Source organism: Myodes glareolus, chromosome 5, assembly GCF_982192425.1.
Source record: "Myodes glareolus chromosome 5, mMyoGla1.1, whole genome shotgun sequence".
Taxonomy (NCBI): Eukaryota; Metazoa; Chordata; class Mammalia; order Rodentia; family Cricetidae; genus Myodes; species Myodes glareolus.
Window position 1 is genome coordinate 90,914,925 of NC_142030.1, and position 23,412 is coordinate 90,938,336.

Genomic DNA, 23,412 nt, shown 5'->3' on the forward strand with positions numbered 1-23,412 from the left:
GTGAAGGCAGAGGAACATTCTGGAAAACATCACAAAGCCCTCAGCTCCAAGGTTGGCAGAGTCATGGAGATGGCGTCAATTTCGATAAGCAGAGATAAAATAACTCGAGGGAAAAGAGTCAGAGGGGAGCTGGAGAGAAGATGGGTTCAGTCCCTAGATCTCACAGTGGAAGGAGAAGCTCCCCAAAGTTGTCCTCTCGCTTCACACACGTTCTGGGGCACATATATGTTTTGTGGCACACACATGCACACACACACACACCACATGCACACACACACCACATGCACACAGCACCCATTCCCCTGCTTTTCCTGTCTGAGCCTCAGGGGACCAAAGAGCTAGCTGAGCCGAGCCAGGCATTGAGGATGGTAGGGCACAGGAGGCGGGGCAGGGCACACCGGACCTTCTTTCCACACCTTCAGACCCTGCTCCGCCAGGCTTCTGGCATTGGCCAGGGTCTGTTCTACAGGATCACCTTCAGGGGTCATCTCTCAGGTGTGCCACAGAGAAGTCTCCATGTTGTGATCCTCTCCGATGTCAAGAGAGTCCTTCCAAGGGACCCTGGTCCCAATGCCCTGTCTGCCATCCTACGCCCTTTCACCCTCCTGTCTCTGCCATCACACTTTACCCTAAGATTTGGATTGCGAGCCCCACCTATCACGTGCTTGAAATAGCTCTTAGGGTATTATCATGATATGGCACCCCTAACCATGCTGCTTCTTTTAAGACCAGCGTGTGTCTGGGCCCAGTCCTCTCCAGGGCCCCACAGGATGCCTCTGCAAGGAAGCATCCAGAACCTTGCACTGGGCTGCCTTGTCCTCCTACCTCACCTCTCATGAGCTTGGAAGTCAATCCCCATGGGTGCAGGAATGCTTTTCACACAGGAAGATTTGTCAGACTCTAGACACCCTGGCCGGTAACCAGAACAGAATCACAAAAGCATGCGACTGTCTGAGGTAAATCTCCTGCTAGGGCTGGACCAGGGTGATAGAGAGCTGGGTCTGAGGATGGACCCTGTGCAGAAAGAGTGCCTGGAGGCAGGGAGGAAGGGGTGTTAAGGCTCCTGCGCCTCTTTTCTGGATCACAGACTTTTTTTTAGTTTGTCCTTTTAGAGAGAAGAATGAGAAGAATTAAGAAAAATCTCCAACTCTTTCTACTTTCTGGCTCTTCAATGCCATGTGTCAGTGGCCAGGCAAGACAGTTGGAGATGAACTGAGCTTGGGAAGGGATGGAAAACCACCTAGACCATCTGTCTCTAGCCTGAGAACGTGTGTCCAGAGCCAGACTAAGATGAAAGCGCACCCGGAAACAGAAGACAAAACTTTTATCACCAGCCCTGGCGAGGAAACACCCTCCAACAACTGCTGTCATCGTGGTGGCCCATAACCTGGTTCAACCAGAGAGACCTCACATGGCACAAGTACTTGGAATGGAGTCCCTGCAGGCTTTAGCACACACAGAGAGACAGAAAGACGGGAATAGAACTGGGAGGCAGGGTGGGCATGCATAAAGATGAGGGAAAGGAAGGGAATTAATGAGCTCTTGCTGGAATCAATTTTAAAAAGAACAAACAAAAGCAATTAATGTGAGAGGGTAGAATTCCCCAGCTCAGCTGCTACAGGGGCCACTGCTAGGGGGACCAGAAAGCAGTCTGTCTGCTCTGTGGTTACAGGGAAGAAGGGTGTCTCTGGAGGGACATAAGGTACAGGACCCCTCGACCCCATATCTGGGTTCCATGGGAGGCATATGTAGACCTATGGATTGGTGAACAACTCTCACACCAAGGACGCTGAGGGCAAGTCCTCCGACTTTGTGACTAGCCATGAAGACTCCCAGATGTGCAAAACATTGTCAGGTGCGTAAGGACAAGACATGGTGGCCAGTGGACAATGTACGGGAAGTGCGAACTAGATGCATTTCTCCCTTCCATCCAAACCACCCTATCCTACAGGGATTATCTGCTCTGATCTACAGACGGGGAGCCCGAGGTTCCTGGAGGCTAAACGTACAGAAGAGAAACGTGCTCTGTGGCCCCAGACACCGAGTTTTAATCATGATCCCACGACTTTCCCATCATGTGAGCCAACCATGCCACCTGGCAGAGGTGATGCGACTTCTCCAGTTCTCAGCTTCAGAACAGCATGGATACTGCCATGTATGTCCCGAACTGCGGTAACAGTTAAGAATATAAAGCTCCCACGGAGTGCTAGTAAGGGCCCACAGCAGCAATTCAGCGGAGTCCATTGTCTTCCTGCCACCTCTCGTCACAAGACAATGTGCTCCTTCCTTCAACACACGATGGAATGCCAAATGTTTGAGAAGGGGGCAAGGACATGGAATTTATGAACGCCTTTATTTATACACCAAGTACTTTACCAGACTTCAGGGTGGGGTTTGGAGAACACAGGAGAGTCCTTGTTTATAGCTCAGCAGACACAGCCTGAATAACTGAATGCTGGTAGCATGTGGCGGGAGATCAGTGAACAAAGACGCAGCCCTGGATTAGAGAGCAGGAGTGGAGGGGGGAGGGGATAAAGAGCAGAGGGCAGCTCCTGCAGGCAGTCAGGAAAGGGCCCAGAGCCCATATAACTCTCATGTGCAGGACTCTGCAGCAGGGGAGGTCGGAGGAGCTGATGGGAAGTGATGGGGTGGGGCCTCTTATAGGTAGACTGGGGAAGAATTCATAAACTACTAGTCGGTGTGCAAGTGTGGAGGAGGGTCAGAGATGGCTGCAAGTTCTTTGGTGCACCTCACAGCACAAGGTTGAGTCCAGTTTCGCTCTTTGCCTCTGGCTGGTCGGTTTGTCGGACTATAACAAATGTGATGCGTTGTGGCTGAGATAAGAGGACATTGCAGGCCTTGAAGTTTCCACTTGGGCACCTCGGGATATGGTGCATGTGTGCGTGCGTGCGTGTGTGTTCTCAGATAGATTTTACAGTGATAGGGATGGGACCACGGCTTCACATGCTAGTCAAATGCTCTATCACGGAGCTCCACTACAGCCCAGAATGTTCCCTTGAGTCACTGTCTCTCAGAATCAAGTGACTTGCTCTGTTTCGAGGAGCCAGAATGACAAACCCAGATCCCAGACGACAACTAGCATCCCCTGCTAGTCACATGTATCTGGGTGAGGGGCAGGCTGCAGATAAAAACAAGGACATTAGAAAACTCACGAAGAGCTGCACCCTTGGCCCATTGAGCTACAAGAAGTGATGTGTTGCCCTGAGCTACATTGTTTTGGGTTGTCTGCTATGTGGCAATAGTTAATCGGAACTAAGTCTGTTACTATTAATGAGTAAGACCCAAGGGGAAAAGGGAAGTTGCTATGCGCTGGGAGCAGGGAGGAGGACATCAGAAAACTGTAGTGAAGAAGAGGAGGAGGAAGGCCAAACTCTGGCTTGGGCTCTCCCCTCCTCAGCTCTTCCAGCCACAGTGCCAGATCTATATGACTCATAACACAACTGACCCCAGGGAGATAACGGGGAAACTCGGTACGGGTAACGCTGCTTAGAACAGAGCTATTTATAACAGCGACAAATTGGAAAGAACCCAAGTTCTTTATTTGTTTTTCTTTAGAAATTTAAGACATTAGGCTAGGCACGGAATACTAGGGAGGCAGATGAGATAGATCTCTGAAGATGTCTGCAAGAGCTCGTGTCATCCTGGTGTACATAATGAACTCCAGGACAGCCAGGGCTGTGGATGGAGACACTTTCTCAAAGGAAAAAAAAACCTTTTAAAACATAATTAAGTAATTAATTACATATAGTGTGTATGTGTGTGTCTCTGTCTTCGTGTGTTTGTAGATCAGAGGACAGATTGTAGGAGTTAGTTCTCTGCTTCCACCATGCAGATACCAGGAGTCAAACTCAGGTGTCAGGCTTGGCAGCAGACACCTGGACAACCCAGAACCCTGCCTGGACCCCGTCCTTCCCAGTCCCATAATCTCTGCTGAAGGGATGTCTCTTCATGTGCACAGTGAGCCATCTTGCCAACCCAAATGCTCTGTAGTGAGTTAAGCAATAATGTGGCAGAATTATTCAAGGTTATTTGAGATGGCAAACTTACTATTGACATACCTGGGAGTGCGTCTATAAAACTGCCACCAAACAGAGGAACTCTTGAGGGGACAGCAGCTGCACATCAATCCCAAGTGTGTAAAGAAAGGTCAGAAGGACACAGGGGATGAACACCCATGTTTTGAAACAAAATTGATTAAGTTCATCCCATCCACCAACCCCTTTTGGTTTTATAAGATTTTTGAGACAGGATCTCTGTAATATGTAGCCCTGACTGTCTTGAGGCTGGCCTCAAACGGCCTCAAATTTATCTGCCTCTGCCTCCAGAGGGCTGGAATTAACTGCCAGACTTGACTGCCACCTTTTTAAAAATACCAGTTTAGGGAACGTAACTGAGTCTTGCCTAGGATATGCACGGCTCTGGTTCCGCTCTCACAGGGAAGCAGATGAATCTCTTGAGCCTAGGAATTCAAGTGGCCACACAGTGACATTTCATCTCAATCAATGGTGTCAGTCAGTACAAATTCTAAAAATGGGGTCATGGGAATCAGAAAGAGACACGATTTCTGGAGATTTGAAAACTCTCCTCTCTCCCTCTCTTGCTCTCACTCCCGGTTTTGGTTTTTTGTTTTTGGTTTTTTGTTTGTTTGTTCGTTTTTGGTTTTTCGAGACAAGGTTTCTCTATACTGGTTTTGTTTTGAGTCAGGGTTTTGGCCTTGAACTCAGCTGATCCACCTGCCTCTGCCTCCAGATTGCTGGGATTAATTAAAAACACCCAGTGAAAGCACTCTCTTTTCTCTCACGGGAGAACTTTGTTAAAATCCCAGGCCCAAGACAAGGGGAAGGGAAGGCATGCAAGTGTGAGGGGCTGCAGCATGACAGGGATGCAAGTGGGGGAGGGGCTGCAGCATCTCCGCAGCGGGGGAGCCAAATGTTAGGAAACAAACCCACCAGTGTTTGCTGACACGTGCGAAGAGAAGGACTCACACAAAAGCCACACATTATCCCATAATTATTGTCTCTCTCATGCCTGCAATTAACAGCTGTCTGAGAGGCGGCTGCTGGGGTAAATAAATGCTCACCCCCATTACAGTCAATCAGCCAGCAGAAGCGCCAATTAACAAGCCCACTGCAGAGACACTTGGGGACCCAGCAGCAGCTTCAGGAGGAAGTGGATAACAGACGTGTACCCTGGGTACCATCCGAAAGGATGCTCCAGGTAATTCAGATGAGCCACACTGAGCCCAGCAGAAGCCAAGTTCAAGATGACTACATAGATCTGAGTCCCTAGGAGCAGACCCTGGCCTGTGGGAGGTTGTGGAGGGGAAGCAAGCAGGGGAAGGCTTCTGAGGAGCTTTTGGAGAAAGGCAAAGGGCCTGAGCCCACAAACAGGGTCCACGCTGGTTTGTGACTAGTTTTTCTTAAGTGGCAAGCTCGGAAACACAGAGAAGGTGCTCATGTCAGAGAAGTCAAAGCTGATTCTTTTGTCCAGTGGGGGACAGGCCAGCAAGCAGCTGAGAGGAGACATCGCTTGCTGGGACTGTAGCTCGGTGGTAAAGTGCTGGCTCAGCAGGCATGAGGCCCTAGATCCACTCCCCAGTACCACAGGGCGGGGATGGGGGCGAGGAAACCACCGCCTTGACAATATTTGGGGGCCGGGAAGATGGTTTAGTGGATAAAAGCATTTGCTGCTTAAGCATGAGAACCTGAATGCAAACATCCAGCATCCACATAAAATATCATATTGGAATGGGAGGCGGTGAGGGGATGGGGAGACCGAGAAGCTGTCGTCCTGGCTCCAGGTTCAGTGAGAAATTGCAACTAACAGGGGCGGGTAGAGTGCAATGAGGCAAGGCATCCAGCATCTTCCTTGGGCCTCTGCTCATGCACAGTGTGTGCTTGCACACACACACACACACACACACACACACACACACACACAACTCCTCTCCTAGGGATATGAAGAAGACAGAGTTCCCCGCCAGTCCTGCCTGGCATACCCAGTGCAGGGGCCAGCAGGGGCCAGCAGGGGCCAGTCCTTGCTGCAGACTAGTCTCCAAGATGCAGGTCACAGGACAAGAATGACGCTTGTCAGACCACACTGGATCCAGTGGGTCTCCATCCTGGCTTCACTTAAGAATTACCCAGAGAACTTCTATAAAATGTTGATGCCCTTGGCCCACAAGGGACCAACCACACTGAGATCTCCATCGAGTGTCAATGCCACCAGACCTGACATCTGCTTAGAAGGCATGGGCAACAGAGTGTCCCCTGACAAAGCTGAGAGGGATGGCAGAGACCTATGGCAGATCAAGATTCTTGTTCTGACACAGAGGTTGAACATCAGTGAGACGAATTCAACAAAGGTACAAAACCAATGCAGAAAATGCAAAAGACCCCGTGTGTGCTTGTGAGTTTGAGGCCTGCACTGGACTCAAAGGCAAACTGTCAATAAAACCAGGGTAACAGAACGCCATCTACACAGGGCATTAGTCTGGCCACTCAGGTCTGTGGTTGGTTTCGCCTGTGTTTCTTTGTTTTGGTTTAGTTTTGAGTCAGGGTCTCATTCTAAAGCCTCAGCTAGCCTCAAAGTCATGATCCTCCTGCCTCATTCTCCCAAGTGCTAGGATTATAGGTATTACAGGTGTTCATAACCAGGAACTAAACAGGGAATTTGTGACCAAATGTTTTGAAAACAGTTTTATGTCTGTCCCTAGGGACCTGACCAGCAGGACGCTGAAGGGCAGGGATTAGGGATGTTACTGAGCGGTGGAGCATTTGCCTGCCCTAGCTTCTTCCATGCCCAGCTGAGAGAGGGAGAGAGAGAGAGAGAGAGAGAGACAGACAGACAGACAGACAGACAGACAGACAGACAGAGAAGCACATACACAGAATGACTTTAAAAGCTAGAGGTTGCCCCCGCCACCACCAGCAGCTCTTTATTAACAAAATGCTTCTCAGATTCTGATGCATATCATAATCCTCTGGGGGGGGTGTGTCTTGTTGAAGTGAGGCCTAGGAGCCATTGCTGAGTCACAGAGGTCTTGGGGGGTGGGGTTCCAGCAAAGGTGTCTGCAACACCTGTGTCCCTTCCTCTGTGTGCCTGGAACGTTAAAATGGAAGAGACTGAACAGGAGGTAAGGAAGTCCCAACCGCTCATGTTCCGTGCAGTCGAGAAGCAGATACACTGACCCAGCAAAGAAAAATGAAAGAGAGCCTCCAAAAGAGAGAAGAGCCTGAGGGAGCAGTTTTAGCTCAGCTCCATGCAGCTCCAGAGATTTCCCCAACAGAACGACAGGCAGCAGGATGGCACCATATTCAGGCCTCAACTGCAACAGCGAGGGCTCTTGTGTGTTTAGAACCAATATAAAAGACCGCTTTGGGCTTCCCTTGACACGGAACTTTCCTCTAATTCAGATCATTTGTTTTATGTAGGAGAGGGGAGACCTAAGCCTAAAAGCTCTCTGTGGAAAAATAACCTGCGGGGCAGATTCAGTAAAATGAGTTCAGTTTAAACACTAGTATCCACAAACTCAGCCCAGTATGACAGAAATACATTGTTTAGCTGGGAGGAATCAGAGCCTCAGGGAACAGAGCATAATTGAAACACTGTCTTCAGTGTTACAAAGTTTATTTCAAAAGAGGGTTAAGCCAGGTGGTGGTGGTGCATGCCTTTAATCCCAGCACTCGGGAGGCAGAAGCAGGTGGATCTCTGTGTGTTCGAGACCAGCCTGATCTACAGAGCTACAGAGCTAGTTCTGGGACAGTTAGGGCTACACAGAGAAACCCTGTCTCGAAGAACAGAAAAGCGGGGAGGGTGTTAGAAGATACCATATGTTAACTTGCCCATATCTTCCAAGTACTATTCTATTTTATATGTATCAGCTAATTTGTCTCAACAAAAGAGGAGGTTCTACCATCACCTGCATTTTACAGATAGGTAAACTGAGGAACAAAGAAGTTAAGAATTAAAATGAAGATCACAGCTAGTGTCTTGGGCTTTCTACTGCTGTGATCAAATGCCGTAACCAAAAGCAAACTGGTGGGGGAAGGGCTTCCACACCTCCACATCCGGATCCATCAAAGGGAAGTCAGGGTAGGAACTCGATGCAGGAACCTAGATGCATGAACTGAAGCATGCATCATCCATGGGTGGGTACTGCTTACTGCCTCGCTCCTCATGGCCGGCTCGACCTGAGTCCTTATCACATGCACGATACAGTGAACAGAGCCTTTCCCCATCAATTTCTAATTAAGAAAATGTACCACAGGCTTGCCATTATATACAAAATAAATAAATAAACAAATAAATAAATAAATAAATGTTTTTTAAAAAAAGATGGATCCAGAGATTGTGTCTTCTCCACTGTGGCGTGGGCTCTGTGGACACTTCCTCTGCCTCCCCTTGGAATGATGATGGACAGAAAACCCAGGAAAGGAGAGTTAGGACACTGGACCAGAACCAAAGTGTGAAATTCAACTAAAGAAAAGTCCAGTTCATCATTCAGGAAGGACCCGAGCAGAAGCTGCCCAACAATGATATCGTGGCTCTGCAAAGCTCAAGCAGGGACTGGCTGATAACATTCAAGGTTGATGTTAAATCCCATCTGGTCCTGACCTTTCTGTCTAGAGAAACGGGCTCTTGAAGCATCTACAGTGTTTCATATGATGCTTATAGTGATTTGTATCAAGTTCAGACTTGCCCATTGATGCTGGTGGGTGCGTAATGGTGAGAAAGAGACAGCAATAGCCATACATAAATTTGGCCAGGATGCCTGTAGATCGAGCCAAAGGGAAGGATGCTCTTGAAAGCTCTGTATTCCCCACTATCTCAGGAAGGTCCTGTCGGAGTGATAAACTCCTCACCGCTGCCTCAAAAGAGCTTGCACCTTCTCAAGGAAATATTAAAGATGGGTACAACCAGTGACAAGGAACCTGGAAGGGTTGGGGCTGGGAATGCGCTGGCACAGTGTTCGCCTAGCATTCACCAAGCCCTGTCTTCCATTCCCAACACTGCACAGACCAGTGTGGTGGTTCATGCTTGGGAGGCAGGAGAGTCAGATGTTCAAGGTCATGCTTAGCTAGACAGCAAGTTTGAGGCCAGCCTGGGTTACATGAGACCTTTCCGATAGATAGATAGATAGATAGATAGATAGATAGATAGATAGATAGATAGTCTGAAATATTCCTGTATTTTATCCAAACAGCCTAAGAGTGAATGACGCTGCAGTGTCTCCAGGGAGAAGGTAGAGAAAAATGAGCAATGTGGGCTCCAGTCCCAGCAGGCTAGCCTTCAGTCAAGGACAGGGATGGGGGATCCTGGCTCTGGGGCAGAAGGTGGGAGGTTAAGTATCTGAACTGTCAACCCAGGAAAAGGTGTGTCGTGTGTTGAGGACAGGGTCCTATATAGGATCCCTTCACCTTATCTCTGTATGGAGCCGCACTGCCAAGCCTAGGGAAGCTAGGAAGGTGCCTATACTGTATGGAGCCACACCGCCAAGCCTAGGGAAGCTAGGAAGGGTGCCTCTAGAATCACTCATGTAGAGGCACTGTGCTGGTTGCTGTGGGAGATGCAAACTGATCAAAGAGAAACACCTAAGTCAATGGAATATTCAGAACAACTATTTTCAAACCAGTTTCTTGGCCAATAAAAGGTCAATTTTTTAAAAAAGATTTTGGATTTTATTTTATTAAGATTTATTTATTTGTTTGTTTGTTTATTTATTTATTTGTCGTGTATACAGTGTCCTGCCTGCATGTTTGCTTGCAGGCCAGAAGTGGGCACCAGATCTCATCACAGATGGTTGTGAGTCACCATGTAGTTGCTGGGAATTGAACTCGGGACCTCTAGAAGAGCAACCAGTGAGTGCTCTTAATCGCTGAGCCATCTCTCCTGCCCTAAAAGGTCACTTCTGAGGAAATAGCTTAGCTTAATAAACATGGGTTGATGACTTTGGCCCTGGTTCTGATCTGAGATTCAGAAGATGCAGGGCCCAATGCAGATGTTTGCTATCTGGGTTGAAAAAGGTCCTGTCTGTGTTGACTCTCCAAGCCTCACACTCGCTACAAGGCACACCAGGAGCTTGCAGTGGGAGTTTCCTGACATAAAAGCCAGAACAGCTTAACCAGGCACAGCCTGTCCAATAGCATGCAAGCTCTGTCCCTGCTCACCAGATCCCTATGCTGGCCATCTAGCTCTATGCCCCAGAGGTTTCTCCTAAGAGACAATGTGTGTTCCGTCTTAGTGTCTCCCTCTTTGTCCTGCTTTCTTCAAAATGAGGCAGGGTCTTGAAGGCCGTCCATCTTGTTCCCTCAGAAGCCATGTGCACAGGTACTAGAGAGCTAGTGGACGCCTGACGCCCTCAGCACCTAGAACAGAGCAGTCATGACTCTTCGTGTCCTCTCTCCGCCTACCATGTGTTCTGCCTCCCTCCTGAGGGCTGGTCTCCAGGCCATTGAAGCCACTACAAACAAACCCTCCTTTCTCTGAAGAACCCCTTGACCTCAATGTTGACGAGAGGCCCTGGGGAGTCAGTCACCGTAGGCACTATACCCATACTCACATCTAAGCACACATAGCAATGGTGGCACTGACTGCAGGCTACCGCTGCCAGCGTCCTTACTCACTGAATCATCTCACCAGGCCTGCAGCTAACAAGGAAAAGCAGGAAGGTATAGGAGCCGCGTACTGAGAAGTGAACACTAAGTTAAGTCTGCATGCCGGCTGCAGTCCAATGACTGTGCTGACTATAAATGAAGATCCTAACCCCTTGCTTGTGTTATGGCTGCTAGAGGAGCTGCCATCCCATGCCACCACTCCCCCGAGGGTATCTGAGCACGAGGGAGCCAAGAAGAACAGCACTAGGCTCTGACTCCCTCCCCGCCCTGGTGTTGCCTATAAGGCTGCCATAGCATCCTCGGAACTTCCTTCCTGTGCAAGCAGAGGCCCCCTAGATTAGATGAAGAAAAGCTGCCAGCCCAGCTCCATGTGAACATGAACACGGGAGGCCCACATAGTCACGCTGTCCCGACAGCATCTGCCACCTGCCTCCTCCAGCATGCAGCCTGGACACCTGAGAAGAGGTAGTTAGCTGAGCATCGGGAGCAGCCACACGTGAGTCATGACTGGCAGCGGCACTGTTATCTCACTTAACTCACAGGTTGGGTTATAAGAGGCACAACAAGAAGACTCAGGGAGAAATCATGAAAATAGCCATAAGTTCCAGTTCCTTCCCCACCTCCCAGTATGATCATCTTAGGAATAGTTTCTTCAGAGGTACAAAGTGTAATGAAAGATGAGTCTGGGCAAGAGCGCATATACTCGTTGGGTACATGGCAGAATATTTGAAGGCAGATTATAGGCACCTATGTGAAATATGCTTACCCACCTTCATAATGTGAGCCGGACCACTGTGAAGCACTGGACAACCAACCTCTTTGCACTCCACCACAACCCTGTAACTACCAGTTCTTGTCACCATGTCCAGTCTCTTCACCCAGCTTGAGGCAGGACTGTGCACCCAGCTGAACCACCCACCACACTGACCTGACGGGTTCCAAAGGGATCAAGGGGCAGAAATCTCAGATCTAACACCTGAGTCCGATATCTCCAATGCTGTTGTATTTTTTTTTACAATTGGAAGCACTGTCATTGTGGTAATTAATCTTGATTGCCATCTTGATTGGGTTGATAAGAACCCACAAGATTAGCAAAGCACACCTCCGGACGTCTGTGGGGGTGTTTCTGGAAAGGATAACTAAAGGGGCTGGAGATGCAGCTCGGTTCGTAGGGTTGGTAGCGTGCTCCTCTAACATATATCCACAAAGCCCTGGGGTCGACTCCCAGCACAGCGTAAACCAGGTGTGGTGCAAACCAGTAACTCAGGACGCGCAAGAAGGAATCTCAGGAACTCAACATCATCTTCAGCTACGTCTGAGACCTTGTTTTGTTTTGAGCTTTGTTTTTAAGGGAAGCAAACAAGAAGGAAGGATTAATGAAGAGGGAAAGAGACCCCATGAATGTAAGTGAATTCCATCTCATAGACTGGATGGGATTAAGAGTACAAAAAAGGGACCTGGCATGGTGACTCAGAGCCTTCCTTCCTACCTTCCTGAGCTCGCTCTCGCGCTCTCTCTCTCTCTCTCTCTCTCTCCCTCTCTCTCTCTCTCTCTCTCCCCTCCCCCTTCCCATCATGCTTGGTTTGATCACACTCTCCTTACAATGATGGAGTGAGTGAAACTTCTGAAACCATGAGTCAAAATAAAACCATCCTCTCAGAAGTCATTGGTGCCGAGTATCCCATCCTCGCAATACAGAGTCCAGGACACCATGCAGATCTGTGGTCTGTGGATCATTAGTGCAGTAACAAGATGTCTACGTCGGCCCAGACACTGCTGAGTCGGAGCCCCACCCAACCTCAGCCAGGCTGCAAGGCTGGCAGTTGGGCCTATAAATGGAATACACCCAAACGGTAAGGAGATGTCTTGGCTGCAAACACTTGGCCTACTCTGTTTACAAAGGGCAAAGTCCCTGTGAGAAGGAAGGGTTAGCACCACCCTCCACTTAAAAGGAAAGTTAGTCAGACTGACTGAGAAGCAGAATGAGGTTACAAAGCTCACATAGTTCAAAGTGGAAGCCAGCAGTATGAATTTCTCCACATGCTCCTAAATCTTCCAGGTGAGTTGGGCCAGTATTCTGCCTGAGTACTCCAGAGCCATTTGGGCCCCATCCCACTAGGCCTGCTAACTTCAGCCTCTAGGCTCTGAGATTTCCCATAGAACATGGCCTGTGGTGGACCCCAAACACTGCAGCCTCCTGCTGGTCAGCACCACCACGGTGCCGTATAAAGGAGATAGGAAGTGAGAGGCCGTTTTCTCTGGGAACTGGTTGAAGGCTTTTCTGTCAGAAATATCTCCCAAAAACTGGACACTCATAGGCGTGGCTCCAAAACCTCAACAGAGAATCCACCCTCCATCACATTCACTGGACTTAGCAGGAAGAAGACGCCAGGAGGATTCACCACACCACATTAGGTCTGTCCTCCTGCTCTCCTTCCGCAATTAACGTCCCTCACCCAGGGAGACCCAGATGACCTCAGAACAGCCTCCCCTTTCTGCATCATTCCTCAGCCCACCTCAAGACAACAGACAAAAACCAACCCAGTTCTGGGTAGATGATAAGACAAGTCTTTCTCTCTGCATAAAAAGAATCTGTCAACTGGGTGTGGCTGTCTACACCTTTAATCCCAACACTTGAGAGGCAGAGGCAAGCAAATCTCTGTGAGTTCAAAGTCAGCCTGGGCTGCATAGCAAGACCCTGTTTAAAAAAAAAAAGAAAAGAAAAAAAGGAAGGAAGAAAAGAAGGAAGAAAGGAAGGAAGGGAGGGAGGGAGGGAGGGAGGGAGGGAGGAAGGAAGGAAGGACAGACAAGAATAGCCCAGGACAACAGATTCAGTAATGTGGTGGTGTGAATGTACCTGGCCCCCATAGGTTCATAGGGAGTGGCACTATTAGGAGGTGTGGCCTTGTTAGAGGAAGTGTGTCACTGAGGGTGAGCTTTGAGGTTTCAAATGCTCAAGCCAGGCCCAGTGTCACTCTCTCTTCTGACTGACTATGGATTCAGATTTAGAACTTCAGCTTCTTCTCCAGCACCATGTCTGCCTGTCTGCTGCCATGTTTTCCATCATGATGATAATAGACTAAATCTCTGAAACCTTAAGCCAGCCCCAGCTAAATATTTTCCTTTATAAGAGTTCCTGTGGTCATGGTGTCTCTTCACAGTAATAGAAACCTTAACTAAGCTGGGCAGTGGTGGTGCACGCCCTTATCCCAGCACTCAGGAGGCAGAACCAGACAAATCTCTGTGAGTTCAAGGCCAGTCTGGTCTACAGAGCTAGTGCCAGGGACAGGCTCCAAAGCTACAGAAAAACCCTGTCTTGATAAACCAAAAAGCGGGGGGGGGGGGGGGGGGGGGCTGGAGAGATGGCTCAGAGGTTAAGAGCACTGACTGCTCTTCCAGAGGTCCTGAGTTCAATTCCCAGCACCCACATGGTGGCTCACAGCCATCTGTGATGAGATCTGGTGGTACTCTTCTGGCCAGCAAGCATACAGACAGATAGAACACTGTATACATAATAAATAAAATTTAAAAAAAAAAAGAAAAGAAAAGAAAGGAAGGAAGGAAGGAAGGAAGGGGGTTGGAGAGATGGCTCAGAGGTTAAGAGCACTGGCTGCTCTTCCAGAGGTCCTGAGTTCAATTCCCAGTAATCACATGGTAGCTCACAACCATCTATAGTGAGATCTGGTGCCCTCTTCTGGTATAAGGTAGAATACTGTAAACAATAAATAAATAAATCTCTAGAAAGAAAGAAAGAAAGAAAGAAAGAAAAGAAAAGAAACTTTAGCTAAATCAGTAAACGAAGAACAGAATGAACAGAATGAATCTGAGCAATAAGCCTCTGAGCAATGAGACTCTGACTCTGGGACCCTAGCAAGCAGTGTGACTTCTGAGTCTTGGTTACCTCACAAGGTAACCAAGTTGGAAGTTGCAAGGTTCTACAGGCAATATTCAGTGCAGAACATAAGAAAAAGCCTGGGGTTTGCCACATTTCCTCAGAGTTCTCAAACTCCCTATGATGACTCACCAGTGGGTGTGAAACCGAGCGAGGGGTCAAGGCTATATTTAGAAGAAGGTGGGGGGGAGCCTTCCTGGAATACAGCAGGAAGCTGTGGCAAGCAAGGGCAACACACTTGTTACTGGATGGAGCAGGAGAGAAAGCCTGCCTGAGTCCCGCAAACATTCCCCCAGGGGTCACCTTTCAAACTTCCTTGATGGCATTCTCACCTGTGTTACTTGTGCTCCGCCCTCAGCAGACTGGGATGGGAAGCTCCTTAGGGGTTAAGAATCACATCTCTAGGTCCCAGTCCTGACCCCAGCCCCTGCCACCAAACTGGGCTCAAACCATGTAAGCACGTGACAGCTTGGGAAGCAACTACCAAAGAAGGAATCAGGATGGAAGAGAGGACCCACTGCGGACTGGGCTGGTCAGGCAGATCCAAACCAGTCCCTCTGTTTTGCAGATGAGGAAACTATGTTTACAGGGGGAGGACGGGGTTAGGACTGAGATCTGCGTTTGCATGGTCCACGCCAGGAAACACACACAAGTGGAAGTATACGTGGGGGCAGAAACAACATAGCATCCTGTCCTGCCTGTCTCTGGATTTCCCAATCTCCTGAAGGAAAGAGGACAGGGCCTGCCTGGGAGCACCTCTTTGTCTCACCCTATCCTTCTCCATCTCTTTTGAGGTTGATTCCCCACCATACTCTACAACTCAGAACCCCCTCCCCCAAATACCAGCTAACTGGTTACCCAGGCAACTCGGCTGGGAGGCTGCCAGTTACCGTGGCAACCCAGCATGGCCACCAGGCTGCCTTGCATAGGAAGGTCAGGGGACCAACCAGGCTACTGAGCAGCTGGGATGTTGCTGGCAGGATTGGCCCAGGCTGGGAGGCCTACATGCCCGAGGGAATTAAGTTCCTGCTGTCTGGTACCTCTATTTCCCATGAAGCAGCCTCCTCCAGGGAGGAGCATGAACCATAGGCTAAAACCTCCATCACTCAAGCCTCATCAAGCCTGATCCTTCCAGTCAACCTTTTTTTTTTTTTTCTGGTTGCCCTGGAATTCACTATGTAGACCACTGTTAGCCAACCTTTCAAATTACAATGTGTGTATGCGTATGTGCATGTATGTGTGCATGTGTGTCTGTCTGTCTGTGTGTATGTATGCATGCACACACATCACAGTGCTAGCCGACAACCTGCAGGCGTCCCTTCTCTCCTCCCACCGTGTGGGTCCCAGGTGTGGAACTGAGATTTTTAGGTTGGGAGTAAACGCCTCTTGCTGAGCCAGCTCACGGCCACCCACACCTCTTACAGAACTATTGTCCCCTCTCATTGCAGACTGAGTAGCCACTGGCTGCCATGCAGCCTAACTCAGGACCTCTCACCCTTCTCCCACTCTGAGCACATCTAGGAGTCAGCCAGCATACATGCAACTTATGTGTCTCTACATGCGCATGCTTTCTCTCCATGAGCTATGGCGGTGATGAAGACACACTAACCCTTCTATTTTTCCCATGCTGCTCATGCTCCGGGTGCCTCGTGGAGTCTTGTTTCTTTTCTTTTTCATTTTTGGCTTTTGGAGACAGGGTTTCCTTGTCTAGTCCTGGCTGTTCTGGAGACCTGTCCTGTCGAGACCAATCTGGCCTCGAACTCACAGAGATCCGCCTGCCTCTGCCTCCCAAGTGCTGGGATTAGAGGTGTGTGCCACCACCACCTGGTGTGTAAAGTCTCTTGATTGAGCCATACAAGCATGTTGTCTCACTTTGCTGACAGAGCCACCAAACCTTAGGAAAGTCAAGGAACTCACTCAAAGCCACAAAGCTAAGAAGACCCCCACATCTCTGTCTGGGAAAATTGTTTTCCTGTCGGATTACCTCACACAGTGGTTCTCAGCCTCCCTGATGCTGCAATCTTTTAATACTTTTAATAGAGTTCCTCGTGTGTGGTGACTCCCCTAACCATAAAATTATTTTGTTGTTATTTCATAACTGTACTTGTGCTACTGTTATGAATCTTAATATAAATATCTGATATTCAGGATGTCTGATATTCAACCCCTGTCGCATGTGGTAGGGGGGCGGTGTCACAACCCATATGTTGAGAACCTCTGACCTAACAGGAGAGTCTTTCTGAGTCATGTTAGACTCTGAATTTTAAGGTTTTTTTTGGGGGGGGGGTGGGGTTTTTTTCTTACAATTTTTTAAAATTTACTTATTATGTATACAACATTCCTTCCATGTATGTTTGCATGTCAGAAGAGGGCACCAGATCTCATCAAAGATGGTTGTGAGTCACCATGTGGGTGCTGGGAATTGAACTCAGGACCTCTGGAAGAGCAGTCAGTGCTCTTAACCTCTGAGCCATCTCTCCAGCCCCCTACAATATATATTTTTTTAATTTTTATGTTGTTTTTGTTTTATATGCATTGGTGTTTTGCCATGGGGGTCAGGTCCCCTGGAACTAGAGTTACAGACAGTTGTGAGCTGCCATGTGAGTGCTGGAATTGAACATGAGTCTTGTGGAAGAGCAATCAGTGCTCTTAACCACTGAGTCATCTCTCCAACCCCCCCACCCCTTTTTTTACAATATTGTAGGACCTTGTCTTGGGAAAAACTTTTTCAACCTAGGATCCTCTGATTCACAGTGGATTACTCCTATCTTACAGAAGAAGAATATCAGAGGGGCAGGAAGAGGGAACCAAGATTCTATGCCTCACTTGTAAGTCTAGCAAGCCTCTGAGCAGCACCATGCTCCCATCTATAAGCCACCAAAACAGCTCTGTGTCCCCACTAATGTCCTTTCCCGTCTGCAGTGAGGTACCCCAGGTTCAAGTGAGGCAAACAGACTGACTGCAGGCCTCAGATAACCACTGATGTTCGTGATGTCCCAGGAAACAAACACAAACAAGGAAACAACCTCAAGACCCAGAGCCTGGTTGAACTTACCAGGTTAATTGCAAGCATTTGACTAATTAGAAGCAAATTGGCGTTTGCAATTAGAGACACATGATCTTCTCAGGTAAGTATGAATCAAACGGGGTGGATGGTGACTTCAATGCTAAGGCAAGACCTCACCTTCGCCAAGCACTCCAAGTCAGCTCCCTGAGAAGCAGAGTTCCTGCCAATCCCAGGAAGGCACAAACCAGGGAAGCTGAGCAGCCTAAAGCCTAGGACCAAACGTTCATCCTACAGAGCACAGGTATCTCCACACTGCCTGAATGCGCACAGTAAGGCCCAGCATCTGCAGGTCTACAGAGATGAGCGGGCACCTCCATACCGTAGCCTGTCCCGCTGTATTCCCAATAGCACACCGCTCTGGCTTTTGAGGAGATGGCACATAAAACACAAACTATTAGATCTTACCACTCATCCAAGGAGTTGAAACAGTGAAGAAAAACATACTGACACCATAAAAGATGTTATGATTTATGCACCGGTAGTCATGCCACAGAATTGTGTGTGTGTGTGTGTGTGTGTGTGTGTGTGTGTGCACATTCACGTTTGTCAATGTTGGGTGTCTTCCTCTATTGTTCTTCACCTTATTTCTTGAGATAGGGTCTCACCGAATCTGTCGCTCGTGGATTTGGCTAGACTAGCTGGCTAGCAAAACCCAAGGATCCTCTTTCTCTCCGGTGCTAATTACAGCCATACTGATGAGCCATGATCTGCACAGCAAACACTACTAAGTGAGCCATCTCCACTGACCTGTAAAACGCATTCTTTTTAAAAATTGTCGGGAGCGGGATTCTGAGTGTGGGCATGTGAGTGCAGGTGCTTTTGGAGGTCAGAGGTGTCAGATGTTCCTGGGGCTGGCATCACAGGTTTCTGTGAGCACCTGAAGTCGGTCCTGGGAACTGAATTCCAGTCCTCTGGAAGAGTAGTGAATACTCTTAACCACTGAACCATCTCTCCAGCCCTAAAAAATATGTTGTTTTTTTTTTTTTTTTGAGACGAGGTTTCTCTGTGTAGCCCAGGCATTCTAGAACTCACTCTGTCAACCAGGCTGGCCTTAAACTCACAGAGATCTGCCTGCCTCTGCCTCCCAAATGCTGGGATTAAAGGCTTGCACCACCACAGCCCAGTTACAAAATGCATTCTTATACACAGCAACTAGGAATGTAAACAAGTGCTTTTGAATATAAAATTTGGTAAACTTTATCTAAATATTTTTAAATATGTAGCAATTTTATTTTTAGAAATGTAACCTAAGAGGGAAATATCACTGATATGTGTAATAATTGGAATATGTATATTTCATTTATAGAAGGTGAACATTTAGAAACAGCTAATTTAATATGAAGGTGAAAATTGGAACAAGTGTAATGAAATACTTAGAAACTACTTTAAGTACTGTAAAAAATATATAATGACATGGAAAATGCTTATATGACAATAATATACAGCTGGCTAAAAATCTGAATGGTTCAGACATATTAGGACATAATTTTAGTCCCAGTCTTATGAGGCAGACGGGTGTCCGTGAGTTTGAGGACAGCCTAGTTTATATAGCAAATTCCAGGCCAGCCAGGCCTACAATGAGACCCTCTCTCAAAACCAAAACAAAATTTTATGGCATATATGTATATTGTCATAACAAGTCGATTCATGTTTGTGAATGAATTCTAAAAAGATACATCAACCAAAATCTTTGGATTAGATACCAAATCTTTTTTTTCATGTTTTTATGTTTATTTTAACACAGAATCAAATTTTTGAAGTATAGACCATCATATCAATTCTGTGCCCTGAGGTTTATACTAAGGGGGAAGAATCCTAAATACCAGAGGAGCACGGGAGGACCCTCATAAACAACAACAAAATGTACATATTGTGTGTATTTGTAAAGGAAAATAAAGCTGACAGCCTCACATGTTCAAAAACGGCTATGTAAAACACACTGCACCCACATGCAGACTATAAACAGCGCTTTCAAAAGCAACACATTTTTTTTTTTAATCCCGTGTGAAAGAGAAGCCTGTATGTTTTGTGAAGCTTGGAAGCACCAGAACCAAAGGGAGGAATTCAGGGGCTGACTCAGACAGGGACTGTTCCCACCATGCAGGAAGTTCTTGTCAAGTAAGAAGTCTGGATTTCCCCAGGCTGTCCGAGGGCTCAGAGGGGCCTGAAGAGAGGCAAGTAGAGACAGGTGCAGAGAGACTCTACGGAGCAGAGCGCGCTGGTGGCAGGGACATGCACACACCAAGAGTCTAGCTGAAGTAGATGTCACAACTCCCTACTCCCCACTTACTCCCCAGAGAAGTTTGGTTCTGAGAGCATTTTAACTAGCGAAGCGTTCACGACAACTTGCCCCGCTATGTCAACCTCCTGCTTGGGTCTGGTCCAGCAGGCCAAGCTCTCACTAAGCCCAGCCATCTTTCCTCTTGCCCTGCCCCTGGGGCCAAGTGGATGTCTAGTAATCAAATGGGCTGCTCCTGGCAAGGCGGTGAGGAAACAGGAGCATCAGCCGCAACCTGCTCAGCTCCCAGTGGCAACTCACCCCTGTCTGGGGTGCAGTCCAGGTCAGCTCTAGGAGCTGAGGGCTCCTCCGCGGAGCCCACCCCTGGGCGCCACTGAGCCTAGATGAGGGGGGGGGGGTGTGACAGCAGCTCTGCCAGGGCAGGCGCCCGGCTCCTCAATTTCCTCAGTAATTACTTCATTTGCACCGAGCAGGAAGAATCCAACTCAATCATCCAGGCAGACGCACTAAATGTAATTATCTATGTAATGCGTCCTGCACCATAGCCTTCCTGTGAAAAAAGGAAAAGCAGCCGAATTGGGGGGAGGGAGGTCCCTTTGTCTCCAGCCCACGCAGCACGCCACCAGGATTAATTACACACGGCGCTAACACGTTTATCACCTCGTAGCCCGATGGGGAAACCAAGGGCTTTTAATAATTCATATCTGCGGCCCAGCACTCTGTGCGGTTGTGCGGAGACACAGAACCCTTTCTGCAAGGAAAGCTCGGTGTTTGTGCCGGTGCCGGAGCTGCTGTTGCCACCGCTCTGGAGGCACCGCCGCCCTGCCCCCCATCTCCCTCCGGCCGCCGGCCGAGACTCTGTGACAGGGGCCCACCCCTCTCTGCCAGCAGGATGGGCTCGACTCTTGCTCAAGCAAAACCGCAGCTGCCCAGAGGTGGAGGTTGTAGCTGGACAGTTGCAGGCGCAGAATCCTCCCCACTTCCACAGGGCGCGGGGTTGGGGACTGAGCCGGCACCTGCAGTGCCCGCAGCCATCTGCACAAGGGCTCTAGCAGAGGCGTGCCAGCCAGGGCTCCGCCCACGCATGCTGGAGACCCGTGCCTGAGTGCGCCACTGGAAGATGCCAGATGGAGAGCGAGAGGTCTAGAGGGATTTGGGAAGAGCTAGCTACCCAGTCCCGAAGGCAACCACCTCTTGGGACACTTACTGGAAGCAGTGTCCTTCTCTTTCTCTCCACCCTCTATCCCCTCCTCCCATCATGCCCTGGCCCGCCTCTCCCTGCATCCAGCGTCTCCTGGCCAGATTGGCCTGCAATCTCAAAGGGCATCTCCCAGTAGCTGCTTCTCCCTCCTCCTCTTTCCCCTTTCCTCACCCCTCCCCCTCCCTTGCCCATTGCTGGCCACTTCATCCCCAGACTCCTCACACAATAGCCCAGTCCCAGCTTGCTTTTCCTTTACCAACCCTGCCTGTCCCTTCACTCTTCATCACCCCCTGCCCACATACCCTTCAGCAGCTACCCAGTGAACCGCTGACGCCCCCTAAGAAACCAAGCGTCTCTGACCCCTCCCACTAAAGGAAAGCCTCCACCGACCTGAATCTGACCTCTGAACCTTCCCACTTCTCTTTCCTATAAGATTAGGGGTAGGGTGGGGCTGGACCTTGGAGGTTGACAGCCCCAAAGCTGCCCTCTCCCAGGGAAGCAATTCAAATGTAATCAATTCAGACGGTGTCGGTTCTTCTTGGGGCTTCTGAAGGGGGTGAGGTCACAGAAAGGCTATAATTAGCATTCTCACCATCCATGATCCCCAAGTAAGGCTGCCAAGGCTGAGGATGAAGAAGGCAGTTCACTGCAGTGCATTCAACCCTGGCCTGCGCGGCCAACGCAGGCTGCCAACCCTACCCCAGCCCAGCCTTCTTCCTTCCACTTCCTAGATCTGATGCACCTAAATGGACTCACCGGCTGGGCCTCGGAGGTGTGATCCCGCGCTGAGAGCGCTAAGTGCGATTCCGGAGGCACCCCTCCCCCAGCTTGGGCCAGCTGGGGTCCTCCTTCCCCGCCCCTGGGGACCCCTTCGGAAGAGCGGGGCACTGGATCTAATCTGGTCTAATCAGTCATCCTTCCCGCTAGCAGGTCCCTGGCTCCGGGGAGAGGATGCTGTTGTGGTTACTGCAGGATCCAGCACCTTTCCCAGGCAGAAGCAGCTGGGCATGCTCCATCGGCTCCCGTGGGGAATTTCAGGACCACGTGACTCTCCCTCCCCAAGCTGTCACTTAGGATCAGGAGTAAATAGTCCCCGGAAAGGTTTAACTCCATCCACACCAGTGACAAGTTGCTAACCACCCTTGCAGCCCTCCCCACAGAGAAAGGGTTGGTGGGCACAGCCTTGTCCGCCTCCCACAGCCAGGGCAAGGCTGCCCCCCAGAGGGCATCTGGGCCTGCATATGCGTAAGCAGCATTTTCAGAATCTTCCCTCGGGTGACTTGAAAAAGCTAGAAATTTTTGCCCGTGGGCTTGGCACTATGGTGGGGGCCTCATGCACCCGGCCTGCCTAGTAGTGGCCTTTCAGTTCTGTGACCGCCCTGATAGAGAAGGACTATCGCCAGGTATCAGGAGGACTTTACTGGGGTCCTGATACTTCCATACCCTAGCACAACGAATTTAAAGGAAAAACATTAGGGGAGAGCTGGGACCCATCTATAAAGCACCAGGATCTCATCTTCAACCCAGACTGGTCTCTGGTGACCTTGGATGGGGATGCTAGGCACGCCCCAACACCTGTGTTCTGCAAAATTGATGGGCAGAGGCAGGAAGTGCTAAATAATGCTACAGTCCCACTTTTGCTGTAAACAGTCAGCCCCCCCATCTCACTCCTCTTCTGTGCCTCAGTTTCCTTCCTTTCCCATCTTCCCTGGAAAGTAGATTCTCTATGTCGTGCAATGGAAGCAGTTCAAAACCAGGATCAGAAAGAGATGGGAGTGATTTTGCCCTTCGCTTCCAGGGTTACATCTCAGCTGCACCTTGGACCCAAAGCTGGAGACCATACTACTGAGGTCACTTCTAAACGTCTCAAGAAGCGACGATTAAACGGAAAGTCCCTGCAAGGCCCCGCCCACATGATAATTCTGTCATCATTTGTTAATGGGCTGTCTTGATTGAAAACATAAAAAGCAGCCTGGGCTGCGGATGCTGGTTCAGTTGATGGAGTGCCTGTCCAGGACCCATGAAATACCAAAACAAGCACCCCATAAAATATGGTATAGGCAAAAGAATCAGGAGTTTAAAGCTATCCTTGACTACTTGTTGAGTTCAAGGTCAGCCTGGGCTACGTGAGATCTTGCCTCAATAGGGGGAGAAATGAACAAAGCAGAAAAACAACCTCTCCCCCACTTAAATCTGAGTGAGTCTCACACAATATGTGAGCACCAAGGTGTAAGCATCATTTTTGCCACCTGGAGTACTTTTCTTAAAAAAAAAAAAAATAACTACTTTAGAAGGCACAAGAGAACACCTCCCTCCCAGCACCCAGGAAGAGATAGATTAGGGGAGGGAGATACAGAGATGCTTTGAGGGGGTAAA

General features: G+C 49.1%; 1 protein-coding gene across 15 annotated transcripts in view; it reads right to left on the reverse strand.

Annotated features, from left to right (window-relative positions):
* The window catches only part of Plekha6 (pleckstrin homology domain containing A6), a 139,142-nt gene that overhangs the window by 96,564 nt on the left and 19,166 nt on the right, over nucleotides 1–23,412 (reverse strand). The window contains exon 1 of one of the 15 annotated variants that reach the window (XM_048430753.3): nucleotides 21,793–22,009. The exons of the other annotated variants lie outside the window; for them this stretch is intronic. The gene's annotated coding sequence lies outside the window, so the exon portion shown is untranslated. Of the gene's footprint in view, nucleotides 1–21,792; nucleotides 22,010–23,412 lie in introns of those variants that run through there. 15 annotated transcript variants of the gene reach the window in all.